Source organism: Octopus bimaculoides, chromosome 2, assembly GCF_046866305.1.
Source record: "Octopus bimaculoides isolate indiv1 chromosome 2, ASM4686630v1, whole genome shotgun sequence".
In the NCBI taxonomy this organism is placed as follows: Eukaryota; Metazoa; Mollusca; class Cephalopoda; order Octopoda; family Octopodidae; genus Octopus; species Octopus bimaculoides.
The window spans coordinates 2,865,983-2,892,207 of NC_142929.1; positions in this window are offsets into that span (position 1 = coordinate 2,865,983).

Here is a 26,225-nt window from a genome sequence, read left to right on the forward strand (position 1 = left end):
TATATATATATATATATATATATATATATATATATTTATTTATTTTCTGTTTAATTCTGTATTTTTTCTGCTGAAGAGCGTAGGTTCGAAACGTTAAAGAGTTTCTCATTTCCCCAGCGTTAAACGAATACATCTGTTTGTGATTTACACACCCATCTTCGTCTTTTATTTTGTTTTTAATTATTGTAAATTCCAACTATATATATATATATATATATATATATATATATATATATGTATGTATATATATATATATATATATATATATATATATATATATGCTCCATTATAAATTACATGCTCTAAAATGAGAGAGCGTTTTGCTCGTTCATTGTTTCTTTTATCTATTTATGTATTATATAACTATGTATCTATCTTTCTTTCTTTCTATCTATTTATCGATCAATGTATAGATAGAAAGATAGAGAGAGAGAGAGAGAGAGAGAGAGAGAGAGAGAGAGAGAGTTAAATAGATGTTGGCTTACCCCCAAATATTTGAGGCGCTGTCCTAAAGAGGCAAAATTATTCATCCGCTAACGTCACTTGGAGCTTGGTTCATTGATTTACACACGACATCTGAAAAGAAATGTGTCTCCTACAAAAACTTCGCAGCCATTGCCTCGCCCTTATTTCTAAGTAACAATATATTAAATATATTAATCAATACATCTTGATATATTTATGTGTGTAAATTTGTGCATTTGGCGTTTGCGCCTCTGTGCATCTGTGTATGTGTATCATACTAATACTTGCTGGTATGTAATGTATTGCTATTTTTGTAGTTTGCGGTTACTTGTTTTGGTGAATTTGAAAGATCCGTATTTCTACATCTAAGTGTTAGCGGCCAATCATTCCGAGTATATTTGTTTTAATGTTAAAATTGTCTGCTCATTTGATGAGCTTGTTATCGAGCGAAATACGCTCGTTCATTTGCTTGTGATATTTTGTCGACAGGTTGAAATATTTTGCTAGACTAAAGTTGTTATTTCTTGATGGTGGCCATATGGTGTGGATACACTAAGAGTTTTTTGCTTTGTTTTGATTTCATTAGTGTAACATGAATTTTTGCTGAGTGAGAGATGTTAAGAATACTTTTTCTTTGTTTTTAGTGTGTACATGTGTTTTAGTATAACAATTATGTATCTGATTTATTTTGGTAGAGTTAAGAAGAAGCGAGATTTGGTAGATGCTTAGTTCGGTGTAGTACTTTCTAACTATTTATCTTGCGAAATTATATGACTAAATATTGAAGTGCAGCAGATGCCGTAGAACTTATGAATTAGATGTGAGTTGTTTCAGTGAATATATTTTTAAAGCAGTAATCGAGAACAGATCCTTATGTTATATTGTTTAAGAAATTGTAGGATTTGAAGTGATATTTCTTGTTATTGAAAAGAACATTAATGTATTCGCAAGCATTTGTATTTTATTTATTACTTCTTCGCAGAAATTAGATACAAAGAATTTCCTTACGTCAAAAGTAGTAATAATAATGCTTTCAAATCATACTCATTTGAACATTTCGTTGTTCAAATCACACTGTCTTCTTTGTGTATTCTTTATGAATTTTGTGATAGCTAAATTTAGAATTCTAAAGAGTGGTTGCGATTTGAATAGGAAAGAGAAATCCGCGCGGAACCGATTCCAACGATTTATCTTTCTAAAATTCTTTTTGAGGAACGGTAATAGGTCTGTGAATTTCCGCTTCTTTTTCGAAATATAACATTTTTCTCATTTACCAATTTTAAGTTTAGTAAAAGAATTGGTATGTATAGAAACTTATGATAAGTGCAAACATTTTTCAAGCCGAAATTTTTTTGATATCTATATTTGTTATGAGAATAGTGATTTTAAGCCATACATTGATAGGCATCTAAGGGTAAGAATAAAAAAAAAGGCTATAATTTCATTTAAGAGAAAGCAATTCTAGTAAAATCTCATGTACTATATAAAAGACGATTAACTTATATAAAGTTCCTATCCCTTTGCGTGGATTCTGTGCTCTCGGTAACTTTTACAGATGTGCCCATTATCCGTACGTCGTAGTTTGAATACCAGATTCGATGCTATTTATTTGTTTGGACAGAGATTGATTACTTGTGTGGTGTTATGTTATATACTAAGATTGTTATTTGTCTTCGGCCCTTAACTGTATTTTCTATATTTAATTTCATCATATGGAGTAACATTCTGGCTGTGTGTAATGGTTGCGTATTATATTTGAGGATGCCATTAATTTTTATGAGGTCGGGTATTTCAAATTTATTGTTAGTGTCACGTACATGTGGGAGTTCTTGAAAATCTATAACAATTATATTGATACATATACACGTAACAATATCTCCGGGAGACTTTACTGCAGCTCACTTTATTGAACCGTAGTTGCGTTTTAAACTGAATATTGTCCAAGCAACATTTTGTAACACTTCAAAGGGATTTAGTGATATCTGTTGTGTGATATTGGGGGTATTTTTTGTGTGTGTGACCGGAATATATTTGGCAATTGTTTCAAACGTACTTCTGATATCTATTAGTTTCGATAGATCTATGTCTGTCTTTGTTTATTGCCTGGTGTTATATATAGGTGTATGGGGATGGCTTCCTGAGACGTAAATCATGTCTCTTTGAAGCGATCGCAATTATGATATCAATCAGGACGCCATGCCAGGGGTCTCCGTTTCCCCTTCTATTGCGTTGCTTATTAATATCTTGTTATGTATCTCTATGTCCTATTATGTAGTCTGATAAATTAAAAACGAAATGCAGCTAACACATCTCTTTTATTGTTTCTTGTCTTTGTAGAAAACTCTTTAGTTTGACCGACTATGCTTTACACATAGCTTGACTGTTTTTATCCATGAAGCGATGGCTTTGATGCCCTGAGGCTATAATAGTTTAACAGTATGAGAATTTTAGTCCTTTTTAAACAGTCAGACGCCTTGGAGATTTCCCACAATTTTCCGTTTCATTGCAAATTCTATGCTCTTCTATGAATCTTGTAATAAAAACGACATGTGATAGTGTTTATCGCTCTTTCTCGTAGCTGTTTCGGTTTCTTCGCACGATGGAATCAATATGAGGTAAAATTCTATAAAAGAACACAAAATTGTAGATTTTGTAGACTGTTGCTGAGAGCATTATTTTTCTGCCTTTCAGACGCACGTGAAGATCATCTTTCTGTCTCTCTTTTATGAGTTTATATAAGGACGTCCAACAGATATTTGTGGAACTGTACAAATCTCAACATAATGATCGAATGTTAACTAGGCCTGAGTTTACAATTTCCGTGATATTCTATTGTATATCCCTCGTGTCTCCTAACAGTTTCGCTATGAGCTTGTTTTCAATATAAAAAAAATTCTTAATAATTTAAATTAAAGATGTTTCATATGACATTTACAAATTGCTCTGTTAAAATCCCCACCTAACGTATGTTTGGTCGGAAAAGGTATGCATATTAAAAAGACTTTCTGTTAATAGTTTAGCTTATTTAGAACGGGTGCTTCGCCACGTTAATGTGTGTGTGTGTGTGTGTGTGTGTGTGTGTGTGGGTGTGTGTGTGTGTGTGCGTGCGTGCGTGCGTGTGTACATTTAATTCCAACGCAGCACCACGTGAGATAAAATGGAAAATAGTCGAAGAATCCAAACCGTGTATTAACGGATCAAGAAAAAGTAACTGTGCTTAACTGAAAGAACCTTTTCAGATCTAAGAACTCCAATTAATGCTGAATTCCAGATCCGAAATTCCTATGTTCCTCTTTAAGAATTGGGAAGTACATCCCACACTGGATTAAGTAATTACTGCATAGGATCTAAGCCGCCATCTTAACAGCCTTATGATTTACGGTCTAAGGGGAATAACTTTTATTCAGTTTCTTTTTGATACCTTTTTTCTTTGAAGTTTTTCAACCATTTATTTTTTTATATATATACTTCCTTCTCGCCTTTTCTTGCTTTTCTTCTAGTCCCATTTTTAGTTCGTTATGCTCCGTGTGCAGTGTTTGGTAATTGTGCTGGGACAATTTGGCATATTCTCAGAGCATGAAACTAAGAGTAACACATACAAATCATATATTGTTTGTATTAAATAATATCTATCTCTCACCTACCATCACAGAACAATACGCTATGTGTATGTGTGTGTGTGTGTGTGTGTGTGTGTGTGTGTGTGTGTGTGTGTGTGTGTGTGTGTGTGTGTGTGTGTGTGTGTGTGTGTGTGTGTGTGTGTGTGTGAGTGAGTGTGTGAGTTGTGTTTGTGTTTGTGTAAGTATGTATGTATAAACATTGACTCAGTGTTTGTGTAAAATAGTATGTTCGTTTAGTTTTGTTTTCTCTGGGAGCACCTATCTTTCCAGGTATTTTATGAGTTTCTAATTCGCATTCTCTGGATAGTTTTTCTTCCTTGCATTTTCTTTATTGAAATACCTTCTTTCCTATCATAGAAAATTGGCTACTATTTTCGAATTTATTCGTTGATTAGTGATGTATTTGTTTTATTGACATTTTTTAATTATATCATAACAAATTGTTTTCTACTCCCGTATTTTTCTGAAGCCGATGTATGCACAGTGTGCGGAGGCTGAGTAAAGCATTTATAATACCTCTTTTGACATACGAGGAATAATCATTACTTATCCGCACATTCCATTATCAATTTTTATTAGTGGTCAGAAAATTAGATGTACAAGCATTTCTAGTCGTCGTCTCCCACTTAACCCTAGGTTGCAGGTTGAAGATGAAATATCTTGTAAATTTATTTTTACTCAAAGAAGAGCAGCGTTCTAGGTTTCGTTTTTCCGATGCTGAAGTTGCATTCAGAAAGTATTATATATTCATGGAAGGCTCTTAACAAAACACGTCAACGGTGATTGTGCAACTGTGAGCTGTGTATGTATGGATTAAATATTCAAACGTGATCTCATGTTTTACGTATTTGAGGTTGTGCATAAAAAGTCTTGCAAGCAACTGAACAAATTGCTTTGAAAGGCAAAGTGATAATGCTAAAAATATATATATATATATATATATATATATATATATATATATATATATATATATATATATATATATATATATATATACTTGTACTTTTAAGATGTTCAAAATTGCAATAACGAATGACAAAATAACATATGACTGCACATTTTACTGGAAGAAACAGCAAGCGCGTCGGCAGCGGTTTTCATAATAGCGGAGACGACTTAATTGACGTTTCGAGTACAAATCTGAACCAGAGTAAGGAGAGGGATGCTGCCTCGAGTGATGCACGTGCAAATTATTTCCAAGAAAGGGGAAAACATTAGAAGCACATTGTTCATAATTAATGACACCTTGCACACCTTTGGAGCAAAGAGCTAGTGAGCAGCCAAGGTGAACATAATAACAATGACAACTTAATTGTTTCAAATTCAAGCCTGCATCGTAGAAACAACGACTAGCATGTAGTTAATTTTCCTTCTAATAGGTAAAAGATTATAAGTGTATTCCACATAATTATCGACTCACCTGCATAATAATGACGACAGCTTAATTGAGGTTGAAAGTTCACACCTGTACTATGATTACTAGACTGTTACCACGTCTAGTAATGAAAGAGAATCTAATTTTCCCCGCCAGTAGGGAAGTGTTTATTAGTGAATCCCTGATAATTAATGACTCACACTTGCGGAATATGGTTTTCATAATATTCCGTCGCAAAAGTCCATATACCCTGTCTCTCATATCTTACGTTTTCTTTTTTCTTTCAACGAAGAAGCAAATATACGTCATGTCTTGTGATTATTTGTGCTACTTTGCATATAAAATATACAAGGTTTTGCTCTCACTGAAGAAAAACCAGGGTCTATTTTATTTTTAATAAATATAATTTTACTCAGGATTCTGGTACGATGCATATAAAAGCCCTCATTATTTTTCCAGATTATCACATTTGCTCTTGCAAATTTATGTAAATTTATGTAAATTCAATTCGAACAGATTATTGCTATAATGTACAAATGAACGCACTAAGATAGTGATATTTTGAGATGAGTGTTATCTTGCACAATTTAAATCATTTAATATGTTGTGGTTATAAAGATGACAAACAAATCCCCTCCTTACTGTGTTTCCCACTATCCTTCAGGAAAATCCATGTATTTTCCACAGATGCTCTTCTCCTGAACGCCTTAAAACGATTGTCATTGATATCGTAATAACTACTGTTTCTATAGCTATGCCTGCAAGAAATGTCATTGTTTTCTTGGGCGATAAATCTTCCGATACTCGAACAGAATTCTGAGAGTAAACATCGACAATGGCAATGAAGACGATGGTTAAGGTAATGATAATCGCAGCGACCGTGATTATTAGGACGATGTTTTCTAACACAATAAAAAAAAAACGACCACAGCGATAGTATGAATCGACCCCAGTATGCAAATGGTACTTAAATCTATGAAAGCCAAATCTGATTCTAGAAAATTTTGCACTGAAGTCGCATGTGGGTGAAATTATTACCTTTCTACGTGTCGTTCATTAATATCTACAATGTGTCACTGAGTAGAATGCAGAGTAGTAGTAGTAGTAGTAGTAGTAGTAGTAGTAGTAGTAGTAGTAGTAGTAGTAGTAGCAGCAGCAGCAGCAGCAGAAGTAGTAGTAGTAGTAATAGTACAGAGACAAACGAGAATGCGAAGCAAAATGAATGAGAAGAATGAGAAGAATTCTCTATAAAATAGAATTTGAATATTATGAATTAAATGTATTTAAGCAATACATCATTGACTTCAGAAATGTTAATGTGATAGAGGTGTTTTATTTCCTTGAATCCCAGAATGCTATGACGCGCTAGTTCTTTTCTTATAAGCATAGTGGATGATAATAGATAAAACGGGGAAATGAACAAAAGTTTATATACGAAAGCAAATATGTCATGACAAAAGAGAGGCGCCAGAATAAGAACAAGAGGAAAGGTTTATAGGAGATTATATGTTTGTGTACGTATATAAACATGCAAACATGGAATATGGATTTCAGGTTGGTGAATAGGTAAATAGACAGATAGATGGGTAAATATATTGATAAATAAATAGATAGAAAAATAAAGTAGATAGATAGATAGATAGATAGATAGATAGATAGATAGATAGATAGATAGATAGATAGATAGATAGATAGATAGATAGATAGAGCTTAGAGTTTTATGCAAATCTGTGTACATGAACACATACAGGTTTCAGTGTGTTTGTGCGAGTCTGTGCGTATGTATGTGAGTATATTGTCTTGTTTGCATATGTGCCCACCCGTGTAGGAATCTCGTTGGATAAGAGAGAACAATCAACTTTCAGCTGATTGTTCACCATGTTTTTACATTTATTCATACATTTTAATGTTGTCAATCTCTCAGTTTTTGCATGGAACCGTCTGCCTGCACACTAGATAAAAATGTAGGAAATACAGATAGATTTGACGAGGTATAGCTTACTAGCCAACAACCATTTCAGATTATCCAATAGTTCATAAAACAGACGAGTTCACACCACCATAACAATAAGTTCGAGCCCAACGCACACATGCTTATACCATCAATTTGTATAAATAGTAATCATCTCTCAGCAAAGACGGGTGGATATGCGAGTCCTGAAAATATTTTTAACTGACATCGAAACTAAAGATAATCACTTTTGTTGTTCCAGTGTAAATGCCAATGTTCCAGTCAATTAAAAACGCGGCCTACTTTCATAAGGAGGTTGTGCAATATTTTTCTTTAAAATATCTGGTTACAAATCAAATATCAGACAACTTTGTGATGTATTTTACACGGTCATGCTTACGCTATTTGTACATGCTTCCAGATACAGCTCATGATTGACTCTGTCGTGATTATGACTTTAAAAAAAATATTTTATCAAATCATTGGAGAAACTAATATCACTTTTTACCTGTTTGCGACCATGTGGTTTGCCCACGGGAGGTGTTTTGCATACATCACTAACAATGCGACTATTAACCACACGATCGTAAGTTTGAATTTTAAGGTATGAATGTTTACGCCCATTCACTCAAGCACACGTGTGTGAATACACCCAAACACAAGAACATGTGCACAAATACCTATGGATGCATATATATATATATATATATATATATATATATATATATATATATATATATATATATATGCAGAGAGGAAGAAAGAGATGCAAATATATAGCTAGATAGGTAGAATAGATAGAAAGTGAGATAGATATGGAAAATGGGTATATTGTTGTTGATATGGCTATTGATATTAATTCTAAAGATGATAAATAATAAAAACGGGAAAATAAAGATTGACAGGCAGAAATATAATATAAATATTGTTTGAAAAAATAGAGAAAATATGACTGAATCATAAATTTTGCTGCTATCTTGAACAAAGAGAAATGTAATTGTTTTCTCTGTGTATTATTGCCAGCTAGGATGGCCGGAGAAACTAAAGAAATTGAGTTAATACATTGAATAGAAAATATATTCCTACAAATATTTCGCTAAGGAAATATTTATCTACAGAGGATGCCTAGATAACCTATTGTTGGTTTCTTTTCCAACACCCAATCTTTTCCTCCCCCTTCTGCCCTTCACTCCCTCTCGCATCTGTCCATTCTGCCTCTCACTCTCCACTTCTTGTTTTCTTTCTCCCCCAGTCTCCACATCATTCTTTCTCATTCTATCGAACTATTTCTCACTACGTACACATTTATCTACTGACATGTATATCCATACATACACACAAACACACATATATACGCATTCATAAGCACATATACATACACCACACACACACTCATATATTTATATATAATGTTATACATAACTATACCTAAAATGAATTTTATACATATATATATATACATACATACATACATATATATATATATATATATATATATATATATATATATATATATATATATATATATATATACATATATAATGGTATATATAAATATATTTATCATGAACTGTATGTGTGTATGTGTGTGTGTGTGTGTGTGTGTGTGTTCATAATCTTATGTGTATGTGTATGCATGTGAACATATATTTGAACGTACACTGACTATATGCATGTTTATTATGCGATATATCATATCCGCTTGATATTCAACTTCAATCACCATGGCTGGTCTTGTCCTACAGTATAATGATATTTTACTACGCCCGATCCATCTTTCTCAGACAATAGATGCAGTTATTTCATTTCCCATCATTACAGATATTCATCATTTGTTGTTCAGACCTACTGAAAGCAGCTGGAATCATGATCACTTCTGAAAGCCAATGAGACAGTCAACTTTCATATGCTACGTCTGCTCAAAACATATTACTATTAGACTGGTTGCGGTATATTTGGTTATTTACACAGAATTTTTTTAGTATAGGAATAGTTATCAAAGTTACTGCTGATTCTTCTGTCGATCACTATAAAGACTCCTGGAAACAGAAATATGTTCAAGTGTTATAATGACAAACTGTTCTGTATCTTCATTAATTTAAATATGTGTGTGAGTGTGTGTAATGATTCTGTACGCATATATATATATATATATATATATATATATATATATATATATATATATATATATATATATATATATATATATATAGTGAATCTAAACAAAGAAGAACAAGCAAGAAAAAAGAATATCGCGAGGACGTGGTACAAGTACTGTATTATCAGACGCTCAGGAAAGGAATGAAAGAGGATTTTACGTTTCGATCAAAGCTCTTCTTCAGAAATATGAACGGAAGACGGAGGAAGAAAATCGCCAACCACACACACGTGATTACATTTTGAAATATATTCATATATACATGTGTGTCTGTGTGTGTGTGTGTTTGTGTGTGTGTGTGTTTGTGTGTGTGTGTGTGTGTGTGTGTGTGTGTGTGTGTGTGTGTGTGTGTGTGTGTGTGTGTGTGTGTGTGTGTGTGTGTGTGTGTGTGCATATCAAAGTAAATGCAGTGGGGAGGTTGAGAACTATGAAGTGGGGGACGGAAACAACGAGACGCACATCTTGCAGTTCACATCTGATCAATAGACGCCGGATGTTGCGGGCTTTATATGAATGCTAAAGAAACGTCTGAATTATTCCGAATATTTAACAAACTACCAGTGTCTGTGTACATCTGTATCAGTGTATATGCGGGAGTATGTGTGTGTCATAAAGAGTTTGTATATGTGTGTGTATTAAGGTAAACTTTCGTAAATTTAATCTGGCTGAGTCAGAATTATATTAGCGTTATCTCGCGAAGTATTTTGTGTGAGATTATGGAAAAAAATTAACAGCTCAAATTGAGATAATTTGTCGACCGAAAATGTTTCTTAGTGTTTTTACATCTTCCAATTTACATCTGTTGAATTGGATTTGTTTGAGATTGATATAGAATTGATTGCATCCGACTGAAGTAAAGACGTGCAATATGCTTAACAGTTAGATTGTTCTGTACTATAATGGATTATTAAACTTTAGTAACGTAGATGGAATATTGTCTACATTATGCAAAAGTCTAATGCTCACAGTTGTTTAAGACAGGTCAGATAGATAGATATGGTTATAGGGATGTAATCAAGATTCATCTTGTTATGTAATGGCCATCTCACCTGCTATAAGTTTCACAAATTAAGAGACACCACGGGCAAATAAGTACTTAGTTCATTATTGTAATTTTAGAAAACTGAGGGTTGATAGCATTTGGAAACCTAAACTTAACAGCTTATCAAAGAGATACACAACCATTTAATGTAATAATAGATTAGTATCTTATCTGTTCAAAGAGATTATTAAATATACTTCTAATCATATTCTACCAGTAACAATTGAATACGCTGCAACCTTTCGCTTATATTTACATTTCCCTTAAACAATTAAGTACTTCTAAAACAATTCTCTGCCCAGATAGATACACATTCGCATTACACTGCACCGTAAAAAATTATTCATTAGAAAGCATCTAAAAGTAAGTTACAGCTGTTTATACAGTATGAAAAGTTTAAGACACACCCACTAAAGTCACTGAGGCTAACAGGATATGCAATTGCACTAATTAATCAATTACGTAATGATGAATTGATAACACATGAAACAACACTGAAGGTGATAAATATTACATCGACTTTTGGAAAGTGATTTCAGCCACATCGCTTACGCAATGTCATCGTTCAGACGTTGAGTAATCACAAGTAGAACATTATCGAATTACATCTGGCATTTAAAACAACAGAATGCTAATTTTCAGATGGAAAATACGAGGACGATACAGATCATACAACAGTGAGGAACAAAACAAGATTTTTGTATAGCTAAGTAGTGACACGTAATGAAGTACATCACCACATCAGAGAATTATCAACACACCAAACCAGATTCGAGCATTACTAATCTGTCTCACGTACAAAAGATTTAGTTTAAAATGCTGAAAACATCACCACTGTTGGATTAAAAATTTAATTAAAAGTGTTAAAGTTTTTTTCTGTAGATATTTTCAAACATCTTTCCACGATATTAAACATAATATAAGCTTTCTATCCCGCCAAATTTTATTTCTTCTATTTCTTTTACTATTCTAACAACACGTCGTTTCATTTATTTTCCCAGACAACAATGTTCACCTTACTGATTCGAATTCTGCCCGATACATTTCTTTCTTCTGTTCATGAATTTCCATCATCCACTTAAACTGTTTGACCCAAGACAAGCCAACAAAACCAAACAACCACAGCTGGATAATTGGTGAGGCAGTTAAAAATCTTATAGCACTTAAAACACCTCTTTTCCAATAATTATGTCCACCTAAATTATACACTCACAGTTTTCTGGTGCACAGTACCTGATGTATATAGTCTGATAGTGAATCGTGTGAGATAGAAGGAGAGAGAGAGAGAGAGGGAGAGAGAGATAGAGAGAGAGAAGGAGAGAGAGAGAGATAGTTAAATAGATAGATAGATAGATAGATAGATAGATAGATAGATGGATAGATAGATAGATAGATAGATAGATAGATAGATAGATAGATAGATAGATAGATAGATAGATACATTTCTTTTATTAGCCACACAGGGCTCAACAAAGATGGGACGAATACAATGTAGAGCTTTTCTTTTTGGGAGGAGGAAGGAAGAAGAAAAAAAAGTAGGGGTGGGTGTCCATCAAAAGGGATCGTAGGAAGGAAAAAGGGGAAAGTTCGATCAAAACGGACAGAGAGAAGAGAGAAAAAAAAAGCGATCAATAGGGATCGTGTATCACAGTAATTTTCTCGTGTAAAAAGAGGGGAGGACAGTTTAGGTTTAGCCGTGGAAAGAAAAGCCTACGGAAAAGACCACGGTAACCTTGGTCAATATTGTCATTGCAGAAACTATAACAGTAAGTGACTCTCTTTTGCCCTTTTGTTTTTTGTCTGGATTTTTTTTACTCCTTTATAGTGTTATGCTCAAGGTGGCTCCGTCATTCACACGTGCCATCCTTGCTACATTCACCCATTTTTTTTTAAGCATTCACTAGACAAGACTTCCCTTTCTACTCTCACCTTCCTCTTCAGATGATACTTGAAGTTGATGAGAGATTGCCCAGAGAGGAATGTCTTTGTCTGTAGACCTTTCAGACGCGTCCACCATACACATTCTTTCGCCATAGCCACAAGTACGATGAAAATACCTCTTCCTTTCCGCTTAAAAGAAGGAGGCGCGACAATATTCACGATAGACTCGGCTGATAGACTGACTCGTCCCACACGCGATAGCAGTTGTTCGACGTAAGCCCACAGCTCGGAAATGGTGGGACACTGTACGAGTGCGTGCAGAACGGTTTCGTCGCTCCGCCCGCATCTCGGACAGGTCGGCCCCGTGTTTCTCGAGCCATGACTGTAGAGCTTATCCCGAACGGCTAGAGCTTCTCGATAGCACTGCCAGGACAGGGATCTCTGGAAGTTGTCCATAGGTCCCGGCCCGAAGGCCGTCTTAAACAGGCGGGTCAGGTATTCGTCGTCGACGCCCAGGTTCGCCCCGAGATCGTCGTCGTACCTTCCCTCCACTAATCCACTATAGAATGCGTTAGTTGTGATGCAGTCGCTCAAGGTTGACCCGGGGTGTTGGAGTTGCCGGAGAGCAACGCGACACTCGCGGTGCCATTCGCCCTTCCTCGGCCTCTTCTTGATCCACGACTGCAGTTCGGTCATGGAGACGAGCTGCGGGAAAGCGCGCCGCACAAACGGCGACCACACCTGTTCACCGTTGTCTACGTAGAGCCGGAGATGTCGCTGTCTCAGCGCGTGTCTGCGCATCATCAACCACGGCATGCCCAGTCCTCCTTTTAACGGGTGTTGGCAGCAAACGGATCGCCTCACCATCGGAACGCTTCCTTTCCACAAGAAGCGGAAGAGGGTGCGCTCCAGCTTGGTGATGGTAGGGTCGGAACAAGGAACAACGGTTATGCGGTAGTAGATGACGGACGCGATGTACGTGTTTTCCACCTCCGCCCGACCTTTTAGGGACAGCTTCCTCTCGGCCCATTGCCGGGCTAGAGTGGCCATCCTTCTCGTTATCTCGTCCCAGTTCTTCTCCGTTTGGAGGTCCGGACCAAACCAGACCCTGAGCAACTCAACCGGACCGTCAGTTCAACGTCCCACGACGGAGGTGCTGCTTGACGGCATGGGCTTGCATCTCCAGGTGCCGAGCCGCAAGGCCACTGACTTATCCCGGTTGATTTTCGCTCCCGTTACCGCTTCGTAGTCTCTCAGTGTCTCGCCGACAAGCTCGATGTGCTTTTGACCAGACACTATGACGGTGACGTCGTCCGCGTATGCCGACACGCTCGTCCCGCATCCCAACTCTCGCGGGATGCCCCTCAGCGTCGCCAGCTTCCGCAGTAGTGGCTCGAGAGTCAACACGTACAGAAGCGACGAGAGTCAACACGTACAGAAGCGACGAGAGTCAACACGTACAGAAGCGACGACAGGGGGCATCCCTGACGGACCGAACGTGCAATATCGAAGGGTCTTGATAGGTGCCCATTGACGCGAACTACCGAACGGATGCCTCTGTACAAGGCAGCCATCCAGCCGCGGAAAATGGGACTGAAGCCGGCCGCTATGAGGACAGCCTCTAAGTATTGATGGTCTACCCTATCGAACGCATTCGATTGATCTAAATTGATCAGGGCCCCACCCATGCCAGGTTCCTTAACTACCCGCTCTATGGTGTAGCGCATCAGATGGAGGTTGTCATGAATGCTCCTGCCCAGCACGGCGCACGTTTGCGCCTTGCCGATCAGTTTCTCGATGACAAGCGCCAACCGCTTGGCTAACACCTTGGCCAAAAATTTCAGGTCTGCATTTAGCAGAGTGATGGGCCTAAAGTTATCTATGACGTCCCCCTTGTTTGGATCTTTCTTCAGCAGCGTTACGGTTCCTCGGCTCACAAAACCGGGAATGCTCCTGTTTTGCTGCCAGTTGCAGTACACCGCCACCAAGAGGTCTCCAAACAAATCTGGCATACAGTTGTAAAGCTCGTAGGGCAGACCATCCAAACCCGGAGATTTGTCCCTCGAGCATCCCGCCATTGCGTCCCTCACTTCCGCCGCCGTGATGGCACCTTCGCAGCACTCCGCCTCTCTTGCCGAGAGTCGTGGCAGGCTGTGCAGGTAGGCACTGAAGTCCACCCTGCGTTCTCGCTCACCACTCGTCCCAAACAGTCGAGCAAAGTGCCGCTGAAAGGCCTCACACATTTTGCTTGGCTCGAGCAGTTCGCGCCCCTGTTCGTCCACAAGTTTGTGATCCGTGTAACTGACTATGTGAAATTGTGGACACCCTATGTTATCTCTATCTACTCTCCTACACAGTACTCTATATAGATACGATCTCGACGACCCGATGCAGTTTGTCCATGTCCACATTGGCACATTCGGGTGGTCGAGTCGGTACCTGTCAGACAGTTGAAAGCGTCTGAGCAGGTCTTTGAGGCATTTGCATCCCCGTCTATTCCTATCTCTGCCCACATAGTCTAGATGCGTGTCTAAGGTAGCATTCCAATCCCCCACTAAAAGTAAAGGACGAGACGTTCCTAGGAATACTTCTAGACGTCGAAAGAAATCCGGCCTAACTGTTAAAGGTGGTGCGTATACTGATATGAGTCGAAAAGCACACCCATCGCTGCCATCGACATCCAGAACAACCAATCTACCCTCCGGGTCTATGAATACTGTCTTTACTTCGAGATCCAGACTCTTGCGAAAGAGTACTGCCGTGCCCCTACCGCCCATTCTCGGCAGACAGGGAGAAAAATAAATGTTAAACTGTCTGCCAAACATGGACGTTAGGGCCCGCGGATCATGGAGTCTGGTCTCGCTTATGGCTATGATTTCTAGTTTGTGTGATTTTATGTCGTTTAGGAGGTTCCCTTGTTTCCAAGGGGACTACAAGCCACGCGCATTTACACAACCAATCCTCAGCATAATTTTGATGTGAGTGTTAGTGTTTTAAAGAGAGTCACTTACTGTTCGAGAGTTTTTGTGTCTCCTCCTTCGGGTTTTCTTCGAGGAGATCGCTGTATAGTTTTTTCGCCAGGTATTTTTGGCATTTGCCAACTGCCTTGGGAAAAATAGATTTTAGTGTGTGGTGCAGGGTTGGTGCTATTTGTAGTATTTTGATGTGTTCTGGCGGTGTTGTGTACGGGTGGTTGCTGGTTTTTATGTCTTCGTTTGTTATGTTTGTTTTTGTGTTGATGTATTCCATCAACTCTGAGTTTTTTGTGTTGATGGCAGTGAGCATTGTGTGTGTGCTTGCTTTTGGGGTTTTATTATTTGTGTTGTAGTGTGTGATTGTGTTGATGTCTGGATTGTTTTCGGGAGTTGTGTATCTCCCTGCTTTGTTTGTGTTTGCTTTTCTTTTCTTGCTCCTCTTCCTCCTTCCTTTCTGGGCTATTTGCCATTCCTCATTACTTTCGTCTTCCGACGAAGGTTCTGAGGAATCTGAAGGGGTAGGAGCAAATTGTGAGTGTCTGTGTGTGTTTGTGTGAGTGGTTGTGTTGCTGTTTTTGTTGGTGTTGGTTGCTTGTTATTTGTGTGAGGTGTATGTGATGTGAGGGAGGGGGATACAGTCTTGGAATTTTCTTTTTTTTCCTGCTTCCTCACTTGTTTTTGCAGTTGCTGTTGTCTTCTCAGTTTTCGGTGTTGCTTGTATTTCTCTTGTCTAGATTGTTGATGGTGGTGTTGGTAGAAGGGGTTTTTTCGTGGGTTTTGGTGGTTGCCCTTGCTGCTTTTTTTGGTTGGTGAAGGTTGGGCAACTGTCCTTGAGGTGTGCCTCGCTGCCGCATACATAACAACGTGGTCGCCTTCCTTCCACCACTACATATAACTTGTGGTCCTTTGCCAGTTGGATGTGTGTGGGGATCTTTTGGCACTCCCGTTCAGTGATGTGGAGGAGGACTTCGATTTTTTTTCCTCCTTCCCAGTTTTTCTCCTCTGCAGTAGCAATTTCTAATATATTTGCCTCCTCCATTTCGAGGCATATAGCAGACATTATCCACTGCGTCTCCGCTTGTGAAGGGACATTCTTTACTGTCACCTTCGTCACTCTCTGTACAAGATAACTCGGTATCATCACCAAGTCATCTGTGTGGAGAGAGAGTGTCAAAAATTCCTTCGCTAACTCCTCGCTCTGAAAGCGTACTTGGACCGTGGCGAATTTGCGTCCCCAAGTAACATGGCTTTGAAAGGGCCATATGGGTTTGAGATAAATCTCAATTTTTTTGGTGGAGAAATTCTCCGGTGTCTTGGTTTTCTTGTTGATAAGTCTGTATGATATGTACTTCTTGTTTGTGTTTTCGATGATTTCTTTTGGTATATGTATTTGTACAGTGTCACCTTCTTTCATGAGACGGGATTTTGTATCATTGATTTGTTTTGGGGTGAATGTTAATATTTTTCTTTTTTCTTTCGTTGCATCGGCAAAATTTGTTTTTGTGATGCTGGCAGATATGTTGTTTGTGGCGTTTGTGGTGTTGTTTATCTTGTTCGTCTTGTAGTTGTTGATGGTGGTGTTGACAGTGGTGTTGGTACTGCCAGGTTCAAAGGTGGTGGTAGTGGCAGCAGGGTTTGTTGAAGTGGTGGTGGTGTTGGAGTTGAAGGCCGGTGTCCTGTTGTTGCTGTTGTTGTTGCTGTTGTTGTTGTTGTTGTTGTTGTTGTTGTCACTGGTGGTAGCAGTGGTGAAGACAGTGGTCGTGTTAGCAAGGACATTTGTGTCGTTGTCGTTGTTGTTGTTGTTCTTGTCTTTGTCGTTGTTGTTGTTGTTGTCACTGGTGACGGTGGTAGGCAAGACTGCTGTAGCAGCAGAGTTTTTACACGTGATGGTGGTAGTGGTGGTGGTTAAGACAGCCGCAGTACATTCAGAATCATTGCTCTTCTCCACCACCTGTCTGCGTTCATGCGGAACGGCATTAGGTTCTTTCACCTCTGGCATTAGGGGCGGGAAATCGGCCTTGTTGTATACCATAGCCATATTTGCTTTACAGCATATGGCTAGGATCGAGGAAGATGTCTTTGAATTTTTGGAAATAAGGCTCTAAATAGGCTCTAATAAGGCTCTAATATTTCCGATTTGAAAAATATATGTTCACGAAGTATTTTGTGTTATACACAACTTATACAAAATTTAAAAACAAAATAGGTCTTTTAAGAGGTGAAAAATGCAACTTACATGGGAGTCGATGTGTCTACCGTCCGTCCATGATGATAGATAGATAGATAGATAGATAGATAGATAGATAGATAGATAGATAGATAGATAGACAGACAGACAGATAGACAGACAGATAGAGAGAGAGAGAGAGAGAGAGAGAGAGATGAATGTATGTACATATGTGTGTGTGTGCGCATGCGTGTGTGTTACAGACATTTATACATATAGCTAGGTTGGTGTACTTGTTAAAATTATATTTTAAAGTACTTTTAAGAATAAAACCGAGCATTACCAACGTTGTTTCACTATACTGAGGATTGAGTGAAATTTAAAGTGACAATATCACTTTATAACTGAGAGTAAATTAATTTTGAGTTTGCAAAACAGCAAGAATTGAAACAGTGATGCGTATATTACTTCCTAACACGTTCTTGCGGACATGAACGTGAATTTGACTAAAAGAAATGGATTACACCTTTGAAGATTTATGTACGTAACACGCTTTAGCAGCGTCACTGTAAGACACTGATGTTTCGGCATAGCTTCGCTCCTCCGTGAAAAACGCATCCTGAAATTCTGAATCTGAAAGACAACAGCTATTTCTGTTTACATAGTTCAACTAACAAAATACGAAGGTAAGTAAAGAATTAACCGCACTTTCGCCATAACATAACTTTATTATTATCACACTGACTTCTGCGTATGCGCGCTTATAGTTTGTTTGAGCCTGATCGCGCCATTGTTTTTTCTGGCTTTACAGTGCAAGTATGACCGCCCCACTAGCAATGCGCACCAAAGAAGAACAAAGAGCACTAATCCGAGAGATGGTAATGGTGAACCGGTTCATCATTACCATCTCTCAAGCTCGCTGAATCTTCTCATCAGTAGTAGAGGTTGACGGGAATCCTGCTCCCTCTTCGTCATCACGCTTGTCCCACCACTTTCGAACTTCTCGATCCACTCATACACACTTCCAGGCGCTATTTTCCAGCTTGTATCCGTTAAATCTGTTGCCACACTTATCCTGTTGTTTCTCCACTTATCCATTGTCTTAATCCTTAGTAGTTTCCTTTCCATGGACTTCTGTGTTGATGTTAAATTATTTATTATTGGTAGTCCATGCTTCTGATGTCTCCCTGGATACGCTGTCAGACATCACGAGCCAACCACATTAGATTCACGTGATAGGCCTATTAACCAAAGCGATGGCATGGACAGGTTTTTACGAAAATTCAAGAAACAGACTTCCGGTTCACTACAAAAGGCCAACGCAGTTTGTCTTTATATGCGATAATAAATATCTTCTGTTAAATGTTCACGTGTGCTGTTCGGCGATTTCTACAAGCAGCCAAATAAACATATTTTCATTCTTCAGCTTAACCAGTCAGAGACCAACAAGAGCAATAACACCCACGCAGCACTATCATCGGTCACTTCCACGCTTTCATGCCGTCAGATGATTTGTCCCCCACACGGTGTTAAAACCGTGGAATAAATGTAATACTAATAGCGCTTTTCTCCACTTGTTATACACACACATATACACATAGACGCACACACAAACGCCCGCGCACACATACATAGAGAGAGATACAGAGACAGAGACAGATGTATATATCTATACACTATACACACATACATAAATGCATACATATAATAAATAAACATATATACGCGCATATATCGGTGGAAGTTACTGTATTATATATGCGGTATATTCATTACAACTGTAACACACACACGCATACATACATACATACACACACACACACACACACACACACACACACATATATATATATATATATATGTGTGTGTGTGTGTGTGTATGTATGTATGTATGTATGTATGTATGTACCATAATATTCCCAAATTTCCCCATTTGCTATTCAGTCATATTAATTGAAATCAGAAATATCGTTTTCCGATAAGATCAAGTTTATCATAAAATTCACTGTATAATCTTTCTTTCCTGAAGGCGACTTTACAAAATGAATAATAATTCTTAAGAGTTTGCTTTTCTGTTATGTATTTTGCTTGTATTTTGTTTGAGTTAAAAAAAAATTGTTGTATTTAATACGAAATGAAATGTTTTTCTATATTATTTCGATTTATATATTTTTTTTTTATTCCTAATTTGCCCCTTTTCAAATGCTCGTCAATTTTTAATCATTAGAAAATATCGATCTAGTGATATCACTTCGCATGTCTTCTTAACGCTATGGGTTACACAAGAAAAGGTTGGATTCTGAACTCTTTATACCTTTTAAATGAGAACATTTAAAATGTCTTCTGTTTTACTTCTTTCAGACATTAGACTGCGGCCACTCGCTCTTCCACACACACACCAACGTACGAACATATATACAGTAATCACTCGCCATTTTACGGTTCACCTATCGCGCACTCAGTACATCGCGGATTTTTCTGGCTAATATATGTAAATTTATATCGCTGACTCCTCAGTATATCACGGTTTCTGCGGCCGATAGGTATTTATATTTTTTAGACTTCAACTATTTCAGTGGTAAAATAAGCATGCTCACGCCTAAAAGTTAATAAATTAGTAAATAAAAAGACGGAACAGCACCGTGTAAGATATACATTAAAATATATTAAAAGAAAATACGTTGTGTACCGTTGATGAGTAAACAAAGAATCAGACATACGAAACCTGGGAGGAGAGTGTGTGGTATTGTTATGCATTTATAACAAATTAAATATATTCAAATTATATAGATAATAAAAGAATATACTGTACAGTACTGTTTCTGCTTCGCGGATTTTCACCAGTAACTTTTACGGCTTACCCAAAATACATAAGTCAGAAGATATTCAACAGGGAGTAAAGGAACAAGGAAGTGAATACATAAAAGTGCTACATCCAAAAGATTTAAAACTTAGACCAATTATAGCTGGCTCAGTATGCCCTACTCACCGTCTAAGCAATTTCATTGACATTCTTTTGAAGCCACTTTGTACATACATACCCAGTTTCATTCGGGATGACATCGACTTTTTATCCCATCTTCCCAAAACCACTGAAACAAATTCAATCCTACTGAGCTTCGATGTAGTAAGCCTATACACAAATATCCCACATGATTTAGGAATAAAGGCGGTTGAATACTGGGTAAACAAACACAGAGAAGCAATTCCCAACAGGTACACGGTGACATTTATACTAGAATCAGTGAGACTTATCCTGGAAAATAATACGTTCTTCTTCAATGGTAAGAACTATATCCAAATTAAAGGTACGGCTATGGGGACGAGGTTTGCCCCCGTTTATGCGAATTCGGTGATGGGTTACTTGGAACAAAAACTCTACCAGGAAATAGAGGAGAGCTATAACACCGAATTTAGGAAGCTTATAGAAAAAGCATGGAAGAGATACCTGGACGATTGCTTCATAATCTGGACCAAACCACAAAGCATTGTGGAAGAATTTAACACCCTCCTGAACAACCTACACCCATCCATCCAATTCACAAAGGAGATGAACAGTAGCAAATTACCATTTCTAGATATAATGGTAATTAAAAAGAACACCGCCATTACCACAGATATATATTACAAACACACAGACACACACCAATACTTGAACTTTAAATCGTGCCATCCACCCCATACAAAACGCAACATACCATACTGCCTAGCCAGGAGAATATGTACTATTGTAGAGGATATAGAGACCAGAAATCAACGCCTGATGGAACTGAAAGAATTTCTGGTGAAGCAAAAATACCCATCACGACTCATAGAAAATGGTATTCAGCGGGCTTCGAAAATACCCATACAACAACTGAGGACACCGCAAAGAAAAGACAAACAGGAAAAGATCATTCCATTTATAGTGACACAAAATCCATGCCACCAGAACATCTTTAATATCGCCAAAGCGAACTTACCGATCCTTGCACAAAGTAAGGAATTGAGAAATATCATTACAGATCAAAATATAACTCTCAGTAAGAGACAACCTAAAAACTTGAAAAAACTATTAACAAAGGCAAGGTTTGACCTCAGCAACAAAAATCAAACATTCACTGTATCCAAATGCAATGATAGCCGATGCGGCACATGCCGATCAATCCATACCGGCCCATATATGAACACAAAAACAGGGAAAATATTCACCAATGCGAACATGAACTGCAAAAGTAGAAATCTAATCTACTGCATCAAATGCCCTAATTGTGAAGAATTGTACGTTGGCCAGACAGGTAATGCACTATCGGAACGCTCACGGGTACATCGACAACAGATTAAAAACCCAGAAGTCCGCCAAATACCACTGAGTAACCATCTAGCAACATGTGGTCATCAAACTTTTATTATATTTCCATTCCATAAACTTTACAACCGGAATGAAATTGAAAGAAAATGCAAAGAAAAGGACTTTATTAAGAAATTCAAACCCACTCTTAACAAACAATGATTAAATCCATCTTACTTGGGGTTTAAAAATCTTATCCCTGTAACCAAAACACAAAAAATCTCTCAGATATCATCATTTCTATAAATAGATTTGGCATCATTTCTAAGAACAGCCAAACACCTACTGCGGTTTAAAAATCTTATCCCTACAACCCACACAAAACAATAAATTAAAATAGCCAAACACCTACTGCTGCCGTCCAAAGGAATTGGTATAAAAGACAGAAAACCAGCCAACTTATTACAGTCTGTTAAAGTCTGTCATACCGGCCATGACGAAGGGAAATAGCCCTGAAACTCGAGTCGCCTTTATATATATATATATATTTATATTTATATATTTATATATTTGATCCTTTATATTGAACACTCAATATTTCATCTACATTCAATACTTTCTTTCATGGTGCCATCCATTTTTATTTTATTTTATTTTATATTGTATATTGTATATCAAAATAAATATTGTATATTCCATATTCTATACCCCACATTAGTTCTGCAGGAATATAAATAAAGCATAAAAAACAGACAGTGTTGGAACTCTTTTAAGCAAAATAATATATTCCTCTATACACAATCATACAAAAAACCCCCACCTTTTTTGTATTTATTTTTACTCGCATATATATATATATATATATATTTTTTTTTTTTTATTTGAAGATAAGCAACAAAAATTCAATAGGTTATAGCAGCACGTACGTTTTGTACAAGCTCCATTTATTCAGGTAGTGAGAACACCACATAGAATGTACAATGAAAATGTACTCCTCAGCGGCATAATGGAATTTCATTTTAGAAAGTCATTTTGAAGATGTTTGCAAATAAAAAGAGTAAGAGAAGAAAAGATACCATCTCGACTATGCTGCTGTTCAACAGATTAGTGTTCACTACATGAATAAATGGAGCTTGTACGAAACGTACGTACTGCTATAACCTATCGCATTTTTGTTGCTTAACTTCAAATTTTATTCACCAAATCTCTTGATTTTGTTTTTGGTTTTTACCCTACCAAATTCTGGTGCCTCAAACATTTTAAGTACCACATTTAATCTTTTGATAAAATCTATATTATATATATATATATATATATATGTGCGTGTGTGTGTGTGTGTGTGTGTGTGTGTGTGTGTGTGTGTGTGTGCGTATGTGTGTGTGTGTGTGTGTGTATACAGTAATCACTCGCCATATCACGGTTCTTCTATCGCCTTTCACCTGTCGTGGTTCACCTACCGCGGTTTATTATTTAAGCTTACGTCGACTTCTCCGTGGTTTTGTTTTGCATTTACAATAGAATAGGTATATGCAAATTATACAAATAATAAAAAAATATTACACTACACCACTGTTATTGCTTCTCGAACGATTTTGAAACGTAACACCCGCGATAGTCGAGGTATCGCTGTCTTTGTCTCTTATCATTTATTTGTACATTTGTTACCTTCAAATTTTTACGGAATACGCACATACTGGGTCACTGGGTGGAAGGGTTTAATTGAACAAATCACCCCAAGCACTTAATTTCATTAAGTCTGCTACTTATTCTATCGGGATCTTTCAGCCGAACTGCTAGTTTATTGGAACGTACGATGGTGGTTGAGGACGACGGTGGCCATTGTAGTAGATACTCGTTCAAGGTGCTATGGACTGGAATTGAACCTGAAACCGTGTGGTTGTGGAGCAATCCTCTTACCACCAAGCTACGCAATTATAAAAGTGTGCATATACAGATGAGAGATCGCTATCCATTACAAATTCTTTATTTTCACTCCTTGTTTCTTTCTGTGTTCCTTTCTCTGACAGAGCGTAGGCTCGAAACGCTAAAGACTTTTTCACTTCCCGAGAGTTAAACTAGTACATCTCTTTGTTGTCTACACTACCTGTCTTTGTCTTTTTTTTTTTTTTTTTTTTAATTCTCCCTACATAATTCTCCCTTTGAAATACAGGTACAACAGAAACAGGAACAGTGAGAGAAAGTTGTGATGAAAGAATACAGCAGGGTTCGTCACCACTCCTTGCCGGAGCCTCGTGGCGCTTTAGGTGTTTTCGCTCAATAAACACTCACAAAGCCCGGTCTTGGAATCGAAGTCGCGATCCTACGACTGCGAGTCCGCTGCCCTCACCAGTAGGCCATTTCTCCATGTATATGTGTGTGTGTTTGTCATTAAATTAATTTCAAATGTATGTAGACTACCACCTCAGTTCACCCAAAGTGAATGAAGCCTGGAATCAAGAATCAGGTGAGTATTCCAAACAAGTAAGATATAGCATATTTTTTTTTATATCGAAACGTCAGAGCATCGTATAATATTTGCGTCTCAGTATCCCAGTCTATTTTTCTTGGAGCGTGATTCCATACTAAAACAAAGATATAATTTTCTCAGATGTCCAACAGTGAGAAATGTTTAGATTGAATTCGGAAACCACTCTCAAAATATTAAATGGACATAGAAACTTATTGAAAGAGAGGAATTATTGGCATAAAGTCTGAATCCAAATAACAAAATATAACTGTGAGAATTACTAATTTTCGAAATGTTTAGTAACATAAAACCTTGCATTTCCCAGTGTTAGGAAAGAAACCTGGGAAAATTGGGAAATGGTTTATTAAAACTGTTGAGAACATATAACTGTTGATGCAAGAGCATCTCAGCAACGTATCAAGGAACGATATTATATTTCTCCTCCAGTACAAAATGTATGTATTCAGCTGATGACTTCTATTGTTCATCACAAACTGTTTTACAGCATTCATTCATAAATTTACACACTTTGACCGCCTGTAATGTTCAAGCCAGTACCTAACAGTTTGAGAGAAAATAGCAGAAACATTTCTCATGTCAATAATAGGTGAAAGCAATTTTCATAATAGACTCTTGAATTTATCCACTAAAAAGAAAACTATACAAACACAAGAGAGAAGTAATTTTGGTTTCGTCTTTATCTGACACTTATGTATTATTTGAATTATTTCCTCTTTCTTGGTCCCACAGAAAGGACATAGTTTCATAATCCTAGCATCCATATTAATTCGTTCTATTACATATATATATATATATATATATATATATATATATATATATATATATATATATGTATGTATGTATGTATGTATGTATGTATGTATGTACGTATGTATCTATATATAGCTATGGAAGCAATGACGGAACGTGAAAGTGAAAACAAAAACAGAAAATGCAATTTAAGAATATTACATTTCAATCTATAAAACTGGAAGATGACTACTAAGAGCTTTTCAATCAATGTTGATCTGAGTTTAACCATTATCAGAAACAGTGCGAAGGAAAAGATTATTCACACCATCTTGAATCAAACATATCAAGGGCTCTATCTTTCAAATCTATTCTAAACTTTATTTCTAACCCTGGGAATCTTAGTAGTCAATAAGCGACCATGGTATGGATGAAATAAAATGAAATCACTTTTCAACGGTTTAAGACTGCCATTTGTAAAAGCAACGGCAGATATTTATATAATCATTTCTGCTGGTGGCATAGAGCCTCAAATTTGTGGGGAGGGAATAGCCGATTACATTGATCCCAGTGTTTCACTGGTACTTAATTTATCGACCCCGAAAAATCGAATAGCAAAGTCGACCTCGGTAGCATTTGAACTCAGAACGTAAAGGCAGACGAAATGCCGCTAAGCATTTCGCTCGGCGTGCTAACGATTCTGCCAGCTCGCCGCCTTTCAGATATTTTAAATAATGGTGGAAATATACTGGCAAATCTAAAGATTCTACTTGAATATTCAAACGTAAATCCGATCAATCGAAAATTATGAATGCTAACTATGCTTGTGCTGGCAAAGAGGTTCAGCCTATAAACCAACCACAAGCCTAATCTCATAATTATTATAATTCACGGTCCTTTAATTCTATTTTAAAAGAAAGCACCTATGTAATCAAGTCAATTAATTTCTGGAAATTTATTTCATGAGCTTTGTTGCATAGCGACGTCGAATCACGGTTAGCTACACATCAACAGAATGAAAAAAGGATTCGTATGAATAAAAAGAGGCGCTGAATGTTTCGTCCATGTGATTAGTGTGATCGTAGTTTTTTTTTAGTTTGTTTA